General features: G+C 38.7%; 1 pseudogene; it reads left to right on the top strand.

The window, feature by feature from the left end:
- Positions 1 to 10,476: 10,476 nt before the first annotated feature.
- On the top strand, positions 10,477 to 12,956 carry LOC147357203 (olfactory receptor 5M11-like; annotated as a pseudogene).
- Positions 12,957 to 13,950: the final 994 nt, after the last annotated feature.

The raw sequence follows: 13,950 nt of genomic DNA, 5'->3' as shown, positions 1-13,950 counted from the left end.
TAGTAATTTTCTGGTGGAATCTTTAGGGTTTTCTATGTAGAGGATCATGTCATCTGCAAATAGTGAGGGTTTTACTTCCAACATCACTCATTATCAGAGAAATGCAAATCAAAACCACTATGAGGTACCATTTCACACCAGTCAGAATGGCTGTGATCCAAAAGTCTACAAATAATAAATGCTGGAGAGGGTGTGGAGAAAAGGGAACCCTCTTACACTGTTGGTGGGAATGCAAACTAGTAGAGCCACTATGGAGAACAGTGTGGAGATTCCTTAAAAAACGGGAAATAGAACTGCCTTATGATCCAGCAGTCCCACTGCTGGGCATACACACTGAGGAAACCAGAAGGGAAAAAGACACGTGTACCCCAATGTTCATCACAGCACTGTTTATAATAGCCAAGACATGGAAGCAACCTAGATGTCCATCAGCAGATGAATGGATAAGAAAGCTGTGGTATATATACACAATGGAGTATTACTCAGCCATTAAAAAGAATACATTTGAATCAGTTCTAATGAGGTGGATGAAACTGGAACCTATTATACAGAGTGAAGTAAGCCAGAAGGAAAAACATAAATACAGTATACTAACACATATATATGGAATTTAGAAAGAGGGTAACAATAACCTGGTGTACGAGACAGCAAAAGAGACACTGATGTATAGAACAGTCTTATGGACTCTGTGGGAGAGGGAGAGGGTGGGAAGATTTGGGAGAATGGCAATGAAACATGTAAAATATCATGTAGGAAACGAGTTGCCAGTCCAGGTTCAATGCACGATGCTGGATGCTTGGGGCTGGTGCACTAGGACGGCCCAGAGGGATGGTATGGGGAGGGAGGAGGGAGGAGGGTTCGGGATGGGGAACACATGTATACCTGTGGCGGATTCATTTTCATATTTGGCAAAACTAATACAATTATGTAAAGTTTAAAAATAAAATAAAAAAATATTTAAAATATTTCTTAAAATTCTTATAGAGATGGGAATACAAACCACTTTACATGCCTCCTGAGAAACCTGTGTGAAGCAACAAGAAGCAACAGTTAGAACCATACATGAAAAAAATGGACAGGTTTAAATATGGGAAAGGAGTATATTAAAGCTGTATATGGTCACCCTGCTTATTTAACTTGTATTCAGAGATCCTTCCGTGAAATGCTGGACTGGATGAAGCACAAGCTGGAATCAAGGCACCTGGGAGAATATCAACATCCTCAGATATTCAGATGACACCATTCTAATGGCACAAAACAAAGAAGAATTAAAGAATTATTGAAGAGGGTTGAAAGAGAAGGGTAAAAACAGTGGCTTAAAACTCAACATCCAAAAAACTAAGATCATGGTATCTCTCTTGCTCTCTCTCTGTCTCTTTAGTTACTAAGTCATGTCCAACTCTTGAGACCCAATGGACTATAGCCTGCCAGGCTCCTCTCTCCATGGGATTTGCCAGGCAAAAATACTGGTCCCATTATTTCATGATGAGTAGATGGGGAAAAAAGTGGAAACAGTGACAGATTTATTTTCTTGGCCTCCCCAAATCACTGCAGATGGTGACTGAAACCATGATATTAAAAGACACTTGCTCCTTGGAAAGAAAGCTGTGACAAACCTAGACAGTGTTTAATACAATATATTTAAATATATTACTTTAATATTAAAAGTCAAAGACATCACTATGCCAACAAAGGTCCATCTGGTCAGAGCTATGATTTTTCCAATAGTCAGGTACGGATATGAGATTTGGGCCATAAAGAAAGCTGAGCAGCAAAGAATTTGATGCTTCAAATTGTGGTGATGCTTCAAATTGTAGATGACTGTTAAGCATCCCTTGGACAACAAGGAGATGAAACTAGCCAATCCTAAAGGAAATCAGGCCTGAGTATTCATTGGAAGGACTGATGCTGAAGCTGAAGCTCCAATGCTTTGATCACTTGATGTGAAGAGCTGCCTTATTGGAAAAGACCCTGATGCTGGGAAAGATTGAGGGCAAGAGGAAATGGGAATGTGACAGAGGATGAGATGGTTAGATGACATCAGTGATTCAATGGACAGGAGTGTGAGCAAACTCAGGGAGATAGTGAAGGAGAGGGAAGCCTGGATTGCAACAGTTCCTGGGGTCACAAAAAGTCAGACATGACTTAGCAACAAACAAAAACAACAATCTCATCTTAAAACTGGTTTTGTGTTTTCACTTTTTTGTTTATTTATTTTGTTATGAATTATTTCCAATATAGAGCCAAAAATAGAAACTAATAGATCACTGTCCCAAATATATGTAATAATTAATGTTTACATATCTATTTTTTATTTTTTTACATATCAATTTTTATTCAGATATTTTAAAAATTCAGATATTGGATCCCATTCCACGTTCTGAAGCCCTACCTGCCATTTTGGCATTTCCTCTTGAAGCATATCTCAATTTTCTGGTGCCAATAAGCTTTCAGAAGTAATAGGAGTTGAGTAGAGCAATGTGCAAATAGATCAATTGGAGGGCATGGCCACCTACTCCAGTTTTCTTGCCTGGAGAGTCTGTAGGGACAGAGGAGCCTGGAGGGATACAGTCCATATGGTCACAAACGTTTGAATACTACTGAAGCGACTTAGAATGCACACTCACATACTTGATTTATGCTTGCTTCTTTCTTCTGATCTTCAGTATCCCTACTAACGTTTTATTGTTTCATCTATAAAACCAAGAGAAATGTTTGTGTATTTGTCTATTTCTTTTTGTAATTTTTTTTTCTTTAAACACTGAGGCTATATTATTAATCACATCAAGTAATGAACAGGTATTTTTCCTTTTATCATAGATAGTTTCTATCCCTTCTATGATGTATAAAGTCTAAAAGTTTAATTTGTCTGATATTCATAGCTCTTCAGCAGGATTTTTTGTTTGTTTTTAGCTAATTGATGCTTATTATGACTATTTTTATCCTTTTTTAAGTTGAAGTCTTCCCTGGTGGCTCAGATAGTAAAGTTTCTGCCTGCAATGCAGGAGACCTGGGTTCAATACCTAGATCCAGAAGATCCCCTGGAGAAGAGAACAGCTACCCACCCCAATATTCTTGCCTGGAAAATTGCATGGATGGAGGAGACTGATGGGCTAGAGTCCATGGGGTCGCCAAGACTTGGAGATGGCTGAGGGACTAACACTTTCACTTTTTTTCATAGTTGACTTACCATATTGTTTCAGATGTACAACATAATGATTTTGATCCACTTATAGTTATTATGATATATATTGGCTATATTCCTTGAGCTGTACAATATATCCTTGTATCTCACTTATTTTATATATAGTAGTCTCTAGTGTGTCCATCCCTACTCGTATCTTGCCCCTCCCCTTTCTTCTTCCCACAGGCAACCACTAATTTGTTTTCTATGTCTGTGAGTCTGATGGTTGTTTTTGTTGTTGTTATACTCACTAAGTTGTTTTAATTTTTATATTTCCAAATAGAAGTGATATTGTACAGTCTTTCTGTGTTTGACGTTTCACTAAACATGATATCTTTTTTTTCCCTTGATACCATGAGTTCCTCTAATCATTGACTTTCTTATTTTGTTGTAAATATTGATACTTTGGAATACTTTCTAACAGTTTTGTGCTTTAATTTTTTTTTAATTATTAACTGTCTTCTATTAGTTTTTTTATACAAATGTTGCATTACCAGATTACTTGATATTTCTCAGTCTTTTTCTAATTTCCTAATTTTTAATTTCAGTGTTTGTCTTTTTGGGGATTTAGTTATATTTTATCCTTTTGCATTTTCAGTGCTTTCTTGACTGATCTTTCAGTCATATCCTCTTAGGATATGTTCTCACAATATCATATAACTTTAATTTACAGAACTGTTTTCAACTGTAATTTTAACATTGTGTATGTGATTCATTCATGGTTATATTGTCCTCAGGATTGTCAGCTTCATGAGAGCCAGGTCCACGTCTGGTTGTGCTCATTAATTTTTTTTTTTTAGCAACTTGCTGCTGCTGCTGCTAAGTCACTTCAATTGTGTCCGACTCTGTGCGACCCCATAGACAGCAGCCCATCAGGCTCCCCCATTCCTGGGATTCTCCAGGCAAGAACACTGGAGTGGGTTGCCATTTCCTTCTCCAATGCATGAAAGTGAAAAGTGAAAGCAAAGTCGCTCAGTCGTGTCTGACTCTTAGCGACCCCATTGACTGTAGCCTACCAGGCTCCTCCATCCATGGGATTTTCCAGGCAAGAGTACTGGAGTGGGGTGCCATTGCCTTTTCCGCTTTAGCAAGTTAAAACAATACAAATTTATTATTTCACAATTCTGCAGGTCAGAAGTTGGATTGGTTCAGCTGGTTTTTCTGGTTGTGGGCAGAATTTCCTGCCTTATGTTTGTGGGATTGAGGTCCTGTTTCCTTGACGGCTGTCAGCCAAAGTCTGCTGTTAGCTCCATAAGGCTTCTTACTGGTCCTTGCTCAGGGGACCCTACATCTCAGGGCCAGCAACAGGGTGTGGTACTATTTTCACATTTGGAATCCCTCCAATTTCCTTTCTGCTCACTAAAGTTAACATTTATCCCCGAATCTAGAACACAGATCATTCTCAGTAAAAATCTATTGAGTTAATAAACTATCACTATGTCATTAGATTTTAGTCATTTAAGTAATGCAAGCTTTACTTTCTCCCCTTCCACTTTCCAACATGATTTTCACTAATTCTTAATAATTTAAAATCTGATTATATGAACTCCATGCCTCATCCCTCCTGTAGTGAAGCAGAAGCACTCTAAGGACACAATCTTTTGGCTTTTTCTTACATTTTCTTCATTGACCATATGGTGGCATGAAGAAGGTTTTCCCTGAATACTTGTTAACTATAAGGATGAATGAATACATTGATGGTTGAATGAATGTCCTCACTATACTCATAGAGTGCATAGTGTTTTTAAGCTTGTCATGTTTCTTTCCTAAATAAAGTGATATCAAATGCTATTGACTATACTGTTTGAATACAAGCCTCACAATTTATTAGTAACCTATACCAGGAAGTTAATTACCCTCTACTTGCCTCACTTTCCCCACTAAAAAATGGAGTTTGTGAGGATTAATTGATCTAATGCTTTGTAGTGCTAAGCCTAATTCTGGCACATATTAAGTATCAGTGCCTATTACCTGTCAATAATTACTCCCATTTTATTTTCTTTCCTGTGTTTTTTTTTTTTAGTAAGGGAGTCACTCATACTACTGAGAGGCCACAGACTTAACAGTTTCTCCCCTGTGGACAGGAACTCCATAAAACAAGGATGATAGAGGAGATGGGCCCTTCCCATATTAGAGATAAAAGACCACATATTCCTCATTCTCCAAGTTAAGGAGACCTCCTGACTATCTATGTGCATAAATGCTCAGAACATCAAAAGAGAGGTGGCATTATTTCACAGTAAATGATGCAACTACTCATAGGCCTTTTCACTAGAATCCATCGAGACTAAGAGAGGGGCACACAGACACGTGGAAGGATCCTGAGATATACCCAAAATGGTATATTTTATTATGATTATTGGCATATCAAATCAAAATGATTAGTCAAGGGAAACTAAGATCAAAATGACTGACCAAAGAAAACCCAGAAGAAATGGCCCATAAAAGTGATTCAGACCACTGTGAGGGCGCGACTTTCCTGAGTCTGCACATGTGTCTATTCACGTGTACTGTACTCTTTTTCTTCCTAATAAATATTTTGTTTCATTACTTTAAATATCTGTGGGAATTTTTTTCTGCAAAACCAAAGAACCAGGGCCTTGTCACTGACCACTGGTAAAGTGGCTAGGATTTGGTGCTCTCACCATTGGAACTTGGCCTCAATCTCTGGCTGGGGAACCAAAGCCTCACTTCAAGCTGCTGCAGGCCGAGGCCACCTGAGATCAATGGCGTATCACCTCGTTAGAGTTTTGGTTTTAAGGGGTAAGGATATGTGTTCAATGAAATGCAAAGTTATCTGAGAGGGGATAACCAGGATTTGCAGTATAATCACTGAATTAGATACATATTGCACTCTCAAATTATTCAACATGTTTGTTCATCTGTTATTTCCAGAGACTGTGCTAGCTGCCAGAGAAGGCAATGGCACCCTACTCCAGTACTCTTGGCTGGAAAGTCCCATGCACGGAAGAGCCTAGTAGGCTGCAGTCCATGGGGTTGCTAGGGTCGGACACGACTGAGTGACTTCCCTTTCACTTTTCTCTTTCCTGCATCAGAGAAGGAAATGGCAACCTATTCCAGTGTTCTTGCCTGGAGAATCCCAGGGACAGGGGAGCCTGGTGGGCTTCTGTCTATGGGGTCGCACAGAGTCGGACACGACTGTAGTGACTTAGCAGCAGCAGTGCTAGCTGCTGAGTTCATAGTCTGTGCTCATAAGGGTTTGCAGTCTAGTGATAGCAATAGAAATATTAGTAGGTAGTGGAAATAGAGTGTATCAGCCAAGGATGGGCCTGAGTAGTAAGATGGTGTGGAGGATGAAGGTCATACCAAGTTCTGTGGAGGCAAAAAAAAAAAAAAAAAAAAAAAAGCATTGTTCGAGAACACTTCCACATAAGTAAGCTTTTTCTATTGTCAGGATCAACTTTAATAAGATGAGAACGATACAAGCACTGACTGGAGGAAACTAAGGGAAAGTTGAAAAAGTGATGAAGGAAAGATGACAAGCTGAGTTCAGTTCAGTTCAGTCACTCAGTCGTGCCCGACTTTTTGTGACCCCATGGACTGCAGCATGCAGGCTTCCCTGTGCATCACCAACTCCCAAAGCTTGCTAAAACCCATCTCTACTGAGTCTATAATGCCATTCAACCATTTCATCCTCTGGTGTCCCCCTCTCCTGCCTTCAATCTTTCCCTGCATAAGGGTGTTTTCCAATTCTTTGCATCAGGTGATCAAAGTATTGGCGCTTCAGCATCAGTCCTTTCAATGAATATTCAGGACTGATTTCCTTTAGAATGGACTCGTTGGATCTCCTTTCAGTCCAAGGGACTCTTAAGAATCTTTTCCAGTACCACAGTTCAAAAGCATCACATTGACTTTAAATGGAAACTAACTACAATTGAAAAAGTAATCAATTGGGAATGTGAAGGCAGGAATTCAAGTCACACTCTGCCACTTCCTAACTATGTGGCACAGGGTTTACTGTTCCTTTAGTGGAGGGTCTGGTTCTTCAGCTGAAAGGATAGGAGAGAGTCTCTGCCTCTTAGTGTTATTTTGAAGGATTTAATTGAAGGATCAATTAAATTGCCTACAGGAAAGTACTCCACACACAAGAATTGCTCAAAAACTGATTTCCAATCATTTTGTCTGTTTCACAGTCCTGCTTATGCCTAATTCTGCCCAAGACTTCAATGTCCATCAGAAAGAACATTGTTAAGAACTCTGGATTTTAGGAAAAGAGGCTGTTTCAAGTATAAAAGAAAAAAAAAATCAGACCTTCTTCAAAATGCAAACATGCTTTTTGTGTGTGTGTGCCATCCACCATACTCTTAGGGCATATAGTAAATTAGAAAATATTAAAATTATGACTGAGGCATATGATTAGCTTTATAATACCAAGCACATTCTGGTAAATTCCCAAAGGGCTGCATCCCAAAGACACACTCATTTCTGATGTTCCTACGTCCTCTAGAGATTTGCTTTAAAAGCTGGTTCCTAACCCCCATGTTCTGCTAGAAATTCAGCTGTGCTTCTCAGCTTAGTGAAGCATCAGTGAACTTCCTTCATTAGAGGTTCAGAAAATAGATGCATATCCAAACAACAAGTAAGTATTTGTGTATCTATTTTCTTTCTATTTCTTAGTCAAGGAGAGACTGTAGTAAAAACTCAGACTGAGTACCACATATTTTTACCATGTTTGCTCAAAATATGCACATGCAAAACTTTATGTTCTCAGTAGCAGAATTTGAACCTCAATTGATTTCCTAGATGACAAATCTATTGAAATTTCTATTGAGCTCCCTGGGAATATTTTATAGCCCTGGCACAGATGCAAAAGAACCAGGAAGGCAAACAGTCAGCAGACCACTCACAAATACGAGTACATTTTCAGTTGTGGAACACAGAAGAGCCTAATACAAGAACTCTTATACTTTGCAGCCTGGTGAAATCTTACCCCTTAATATATGGTTCTGTAGATTTTTTGTTGCTGTTTTTAAGATTTTGTGATTACACATTGATCTTGGTTGAGAATCTATAGTTCCAAAAGGTTTTCATAGTTTTCTATGAAATTTGGAAAAAAAAAAAAAGAAGAAGAAGAAGCTTAAGGGCCATCTTGCCAAGAATTCTGCTAAATGTTTCTCTTACTTTTACCTCTGCTTGTTTTCTTTTATTTTTTTTTTTCCTCCTGAAACAAAATCTCTTCTCTGGCACTTGTAATTGACTGGCCCACAAAATTCATCTAGAACACTAGCCCATTGAGCTGGGTGACCCTCTAGGATAATCACCCAAGAACTGAACCCTAGCTTTCAGCTTCTTTCTCTGTCTTCTTTTCCTTTCCGTCTACTTTTTGCAGACATGAGGATGCTCTCCTTCTCCCTCCATGTACCTGAATTGTCAGCTCTGCTGGTCTCTGTTGCAGGAATGTCTGGCTTCATGGACATGCAGCTTGTGCAGTTGACAGGGCTCTATTTTCAGAAGCCCTTCAAATCAGGTTCAATCTTCTGCTCTGTCTTAATAATTTTTGAAAAGTGATGCTGTACATTTTGTTTAGTACTGGACTCAGTCTATATTGTACCATGCCCTAGTTCCAGGATTAAAAATTTGTAGCTTTCTACTGTCCTTGAACTACCCCATTCTTGGTTCTTCTTCCATCAGACAGAAGTTCTCCTTGGTTGTGAACTAGTAAAACCACAAACACCTCTTTCAGAAGATGTTCATCTGTCACTCTGGTCTGGCTCGGGCTGCCAGGTCAGCTGTGATATGACTTCTTTATTGTCTGTAGACATTTTTGCATCTCATCACTTAGTTCTTCTGCTCCTTTTCAGTTGTGATATGTCTGGATCCACTGGGATTGTGAGTCAACATCATTTCAGATCCCACAGACAATCATTATATGTAACATGTCATCAATGAGTCCTTCTGCAAATGAACTTCTCAAGTCGAGTTTCCTACTGTGTCTTCATAAATGTGAAATTCCTACATCCTGATCTTTTTCTATTATTTTCTCTTCTAGCAACTACTACCTATTCTCTTTGGGGTTTCTTGGGTGCTGAACAATAAGAAAGATCTCTTAAGCCGCCTTGCTCCTGGCATACAAATAGATATCCTGCTTTCAGCTGATATCTAGACATTATTTATTATTTATTGGCTAGACATTTCTTGCAGAGAAGCTGCAAATAACCACCAATGCAAGTCCTTTTTTCCAGTGAACGTTGTGATATCTTGGTTTGTCTAAGATATCTTTGATATCTAAGTCACTTCAGTTGTGTCTGACTCTATGCAACACTATGGACTGTAGCCCACTAGGTTCTTCTGGAAGTCTCCAGGCTAGCATACTGCAGTGGGTTGCCATGCCCTCCTCTAGGGGATCTTCTCAACCCAGAGATTGAGCCTGCCTCTCTTACATCTCCTGCATTGGTAGATGGGTGCTTTACCACTAGTGCCAGTAACTTGTTAAGAATCTCATAGGTACAGATGAATCAATCTCTCAATAAAGTGAAACATTTGTGCTTCAGGGGACATCTCAGCTATAATTTTCTGATATCCTCTGTGTGAATTTTATACATGCACATATGCTGCAAGTTTCAGAACTTGTTTTGCTTCTGGTCCTTAACTTTCCTACTGTAGAATACCCTTCTTTTAATAGCTTTATGGTTTTTTCTCTTTCTGTATCAGTTTGTTGCTAAACACATCACATTTGTATGATTTATTACATCACCTTTATATGAATTCATTTTTTTTTCTTGAAAGCAAATTTTTTATGTTAAAAATTATTTATTTAAATTGGAGGATAATCACTTTCCAATATTGTGATAGTTTTGGCAATACATCAACATGAATCAGCCACACACGTGTCCCCCAAATCCTGAACCTCCTCTACCTCCCTCCCCAACCTATCCCTCTGGGTTGTCCCAGAGCACCGGCTTTGGGTGCCCTTCTTCATGGATCGAACTTACACTGGTCATCTGTTTTCATATGGTAATGTATATGTCTCAGTGCTATTGCTAATGTTCCTGTTTAAATTTTGAATACCCTTCCCTCTGACTCCATTTTCTGTCTTTCCCTCTATATCAGTGTCATCCGAAAAACGATTGGCTTATTTCATTATTATGTTTCTGTGTTCACTAGAAGGTGGATGCCACAATGGCAGGGGTTTTGAACTTGGTTCATTTTGGCATTAGTGGTGCCTAAACACATGATGTGTTGTGTATTAATAAATATATTTTGGAGGAGTTTGATGTCCATAATGACTTGAGAAGAAAGCAGAACTGATACTATTCCCATTTACAAACGGAATGAAGTACCTCATGGGTAAGAATCATTATCTATTATTAAGAACTATTATTAGTGCATTCAACAAATATCTATTAAGTACTTCAAATACTAAGGTAGGGAGCTATAGGTTGAAAAAGAAATATTTACTGTATTTCTAAAATATAACTAAAGTAAGCTTTTCTGACTCACTTTGAAATAAGACAAAGATTTGAGCAAGTTTTAAAAATATGATATATGAGAGAAAGAGAAAGGTATAAAAACATTTGGAGTGTAAGGAATAGGAGACTCAGCACTAGTTTAGAAGTGAGAACAAGCTAATAAATCCATAGATGTTGTATTAATAATAATATGTCTATACAGGTGGAGTTTTGTTTAGCAACTTAAATATGAACTATGTGAAACTTATTATTTTTCTTTATGAACCATTCTATCATTGCTGTAGACCATTCTCAAAACACTGTGTGAGAATTCATTTGATCTGACAATTCTTTGTTCATTTATTTGTCATATGTCTATGGACAAGAACCTGCCTGGTCAGCAATGCAGGAGACCCAGGTTCAATCCCTGGTTTGGGAAGATCCCCTGGAGGAGGGAATGGCAACCACTCCAGTATTCTTGCCTGGGAAATCCCATGGACAGAGGAGCCACATAGGCTCCAGCCCATGAGGTTGCAAGATTCGTACACAACTTGGTGACTAAACCACCACCATCATGTTTATGGAAGCACTGTGACTGTGGCTTTTTAAACTGTGATTCTGGGAACATCTATGTTAGAATCACCAAAGTAGTTGTTAGAGGTGAGGTTCCAATATCCCACATGAGACTTTCTGCTACAGACTTTCTGTAGATTAGCTTTATTAATAAGCTTCTCAAGCAATTGTTCTGATACAAGTTCAAAGCTCTTAATTATCCTATGGAGGTATGACATTGTGAAAAGTTTTGTGGGGTTTCAGAGGTGACAGATTGCAAGGAGTATGGTATTTCATGCTCACATTATTTTTCCTTTTCTTTTTAAAATGTAAATTTTACAAAACTACATATTTAGTATGTAAACATGTGGTTAGAAATCACAGTACAGTAATGAAATAGAATTTGCTCTACCCCTGGAGAACTAATACATGAGTAGAAAGTGGATCTCTTCTGATGATGTAATGTGCTAAGGAATAAATTAGAGTATATAGGGTATCTGAGAAGTATAAAACAGAAGGGGATTAATTCAATCTCAGGTATAATGAGAGAAGAGTGAGAAATGCTTCACATGGGACTAGCCTTGAGGTTGGCTTTATAAGATAAGTAGAGTTGCAGAAGAAAAAATAGTGCAGGAGATAGGAAATATGCAGCTCACTTGTGACTGTGAACATAGCTATGGTTAGAAGCATACTTATCTAAAGACACAGCCATAGATACAAGAATAGGTAAGAGATGGAAATAAAATAACTGTTCATTTGTAAAGAAGCTGAAACAATGCCTTAATAGAAGTAAAGCAGCAGTGTATGACAGTATTCATTTTGAATAACATCTCGAGGTATATAAAAATCATTTTAATTGTAATAAAATGTGTACCTTCATATTTCCTTTGACTGCGCTTGTTTCAAGTGCAGAAAATTCCCCTCACCAATGACAGTAAACTAAGAGAAGTCATTCTCCTTGGGCTCACGGATCGCCCAGAGCACCAGCCTCTCCTCTTTGTGCTGTTTCTGGTCATTTACCTTGTCACCCTCCTAGGCAACCTGGGCACAATGGTGTTAGTCAGACTGGACTCTCACCTTTACACACCCATGTCCTTCTTCCTCACTCATTTATCCTTTGTAGACTTGTGCTATACCTCTACTGCAGCCCCACTGATGCTGATTAATCTGGTATCACAGAAGAAGACCATCAGCTTTGCTGGCTGCTTTGCAGTGTTGCCTTCTCATAGCACTTCTCCTCACTGAGTTTTACATGCTGGCAGCAATGGCCTATGCCCACTATGTGGCCATATGCAACCCTCTGCACTACAGTGTGAAGATATCCAGGTATATCTGCATAAGCTTGGCCACATTCCCTTATGTCTATGGCTTCTCATATGGACTCTTCCAGGCCATCCTGACCTTCCACTTGACCTTCTGTAGATCCAACACCATCAACCATTTCTACTGTGCTGACCCACCACTTTTTCTTGCTCTGATACTTATATCAAAGAGCATGCCATATTGATATCAACAGGCTTCAACCTCTCCAGCCCCCTCATCATCATCCTGATTTCTTATGCCTTAATTCTCACTGCAATCCTCAGGATTGAATCAGCAAAAGGAAGGCACAAGGCATTCTCCACCTGTGGTTCCCACATGATGCTGTTACCCTATGTTATGGGACACTCTTCTGCATGTATGTAAGACCAGTAACAGAGAAGACGGTGGAAGAATCCAAGATAATAGCTGTTTTCTACACTTTTGTAAGTCCAGTACTTAGATGTAAAACAAACATTGAAGAGAGTCCTTTGAAGAAATATGGTCACTAAGATGGCAATGCCTTGATTTCCAATAAACTATAACTCTTAATCTTTGGCTCAAATATCTTTACATTTATAAGACCAGTTTTCATATTCTTTGTGTCTGTGTTTCGATTGTTCTTGGGACTGAGAACAAATAAGCTGTACTTAGTCTAAACTGCTGCTGCCCTTTAATACGTTTTCCTGGGTTGGCAGTAGTAACATTTCCTTGGATATTGTTAGAAATGAAGCTCAGATTTCTGCACCTCAGATCCACTATCTCAAAACCGCTTTTAGAACCAAATTTTAGGTTCGTTTAAATCATTACATTTTGAAGAGGCCCTCTCTAAGTGAAAATTTTGACTAGGTATTCCCTGGAACACTGGTATCCTCTTACTGCTTAAAACAGTAAACAAGATACACATGCTCTGAGCTCAGTTCTTTGAATTTATTCTCTTTTTATTACCATCTATTTTGAGGGGCTAAGACCTGCCTCTTGAGAAATTTATACACAGCTCAGGAAGCAACAGTTAGAACTGGATATGGAACAACAGACTGGTTCCAAATAGGAAAAGGAGCACATCAAGGATGTATATTGCCACCCTGCTTATTTAACTTATATGCAGAGTACATCATGAGAAACGCTGGGCTGGAAGAAGCACAAGCTGGAATCAAGATTGCTGGGAGAAATATCAATGACCTCAGATACACAGATGACACCACCCTTATGGCAGAAAGTGAAGAGGAACTAAAAAGCCTCTTGATGAAGGTGAAAGAGGAGAGTGAAAAAGTTGGCTTAAAGCTCAACATTCAGAAAACGAAGATCATGGCATCTGGTCCCATCACTTCACGGGAAATAGATGGTGAAACAGTAGAAAGTGTCAGAATTTATTTTTTTGGGCTCCAAAATCACTGCAGATGGTGACTGCAGCCATGAAATTAAAAGATGCTTACTCCTTGGAAGAAAAGTTATGACCAACCTAGATAGCATATTAAAAAGCAGAGACATTACTTTGCCAACAAA

The sequence above is a fragment of the Bos grunniens genome, chromosome 15, assembly GCF_055505025.1.
Source record: "Bos grunniens cultivar Pamir isolate PY7600 chromosome 15, Bosgru_T2T1.0, whole genome shotgun sequence".
NCBI classification, from domain to species: domain Eukaryota; kingdom Metazoa; phylum Chordata; class Mammalia; order Artiodactyla; family Bovidae; genus Bos; species Bos grunniens.
Note: the sequence above shows the minus strand (reverse complement) of the source record. Positions and strands in the feature narration are given on the sequence as shown.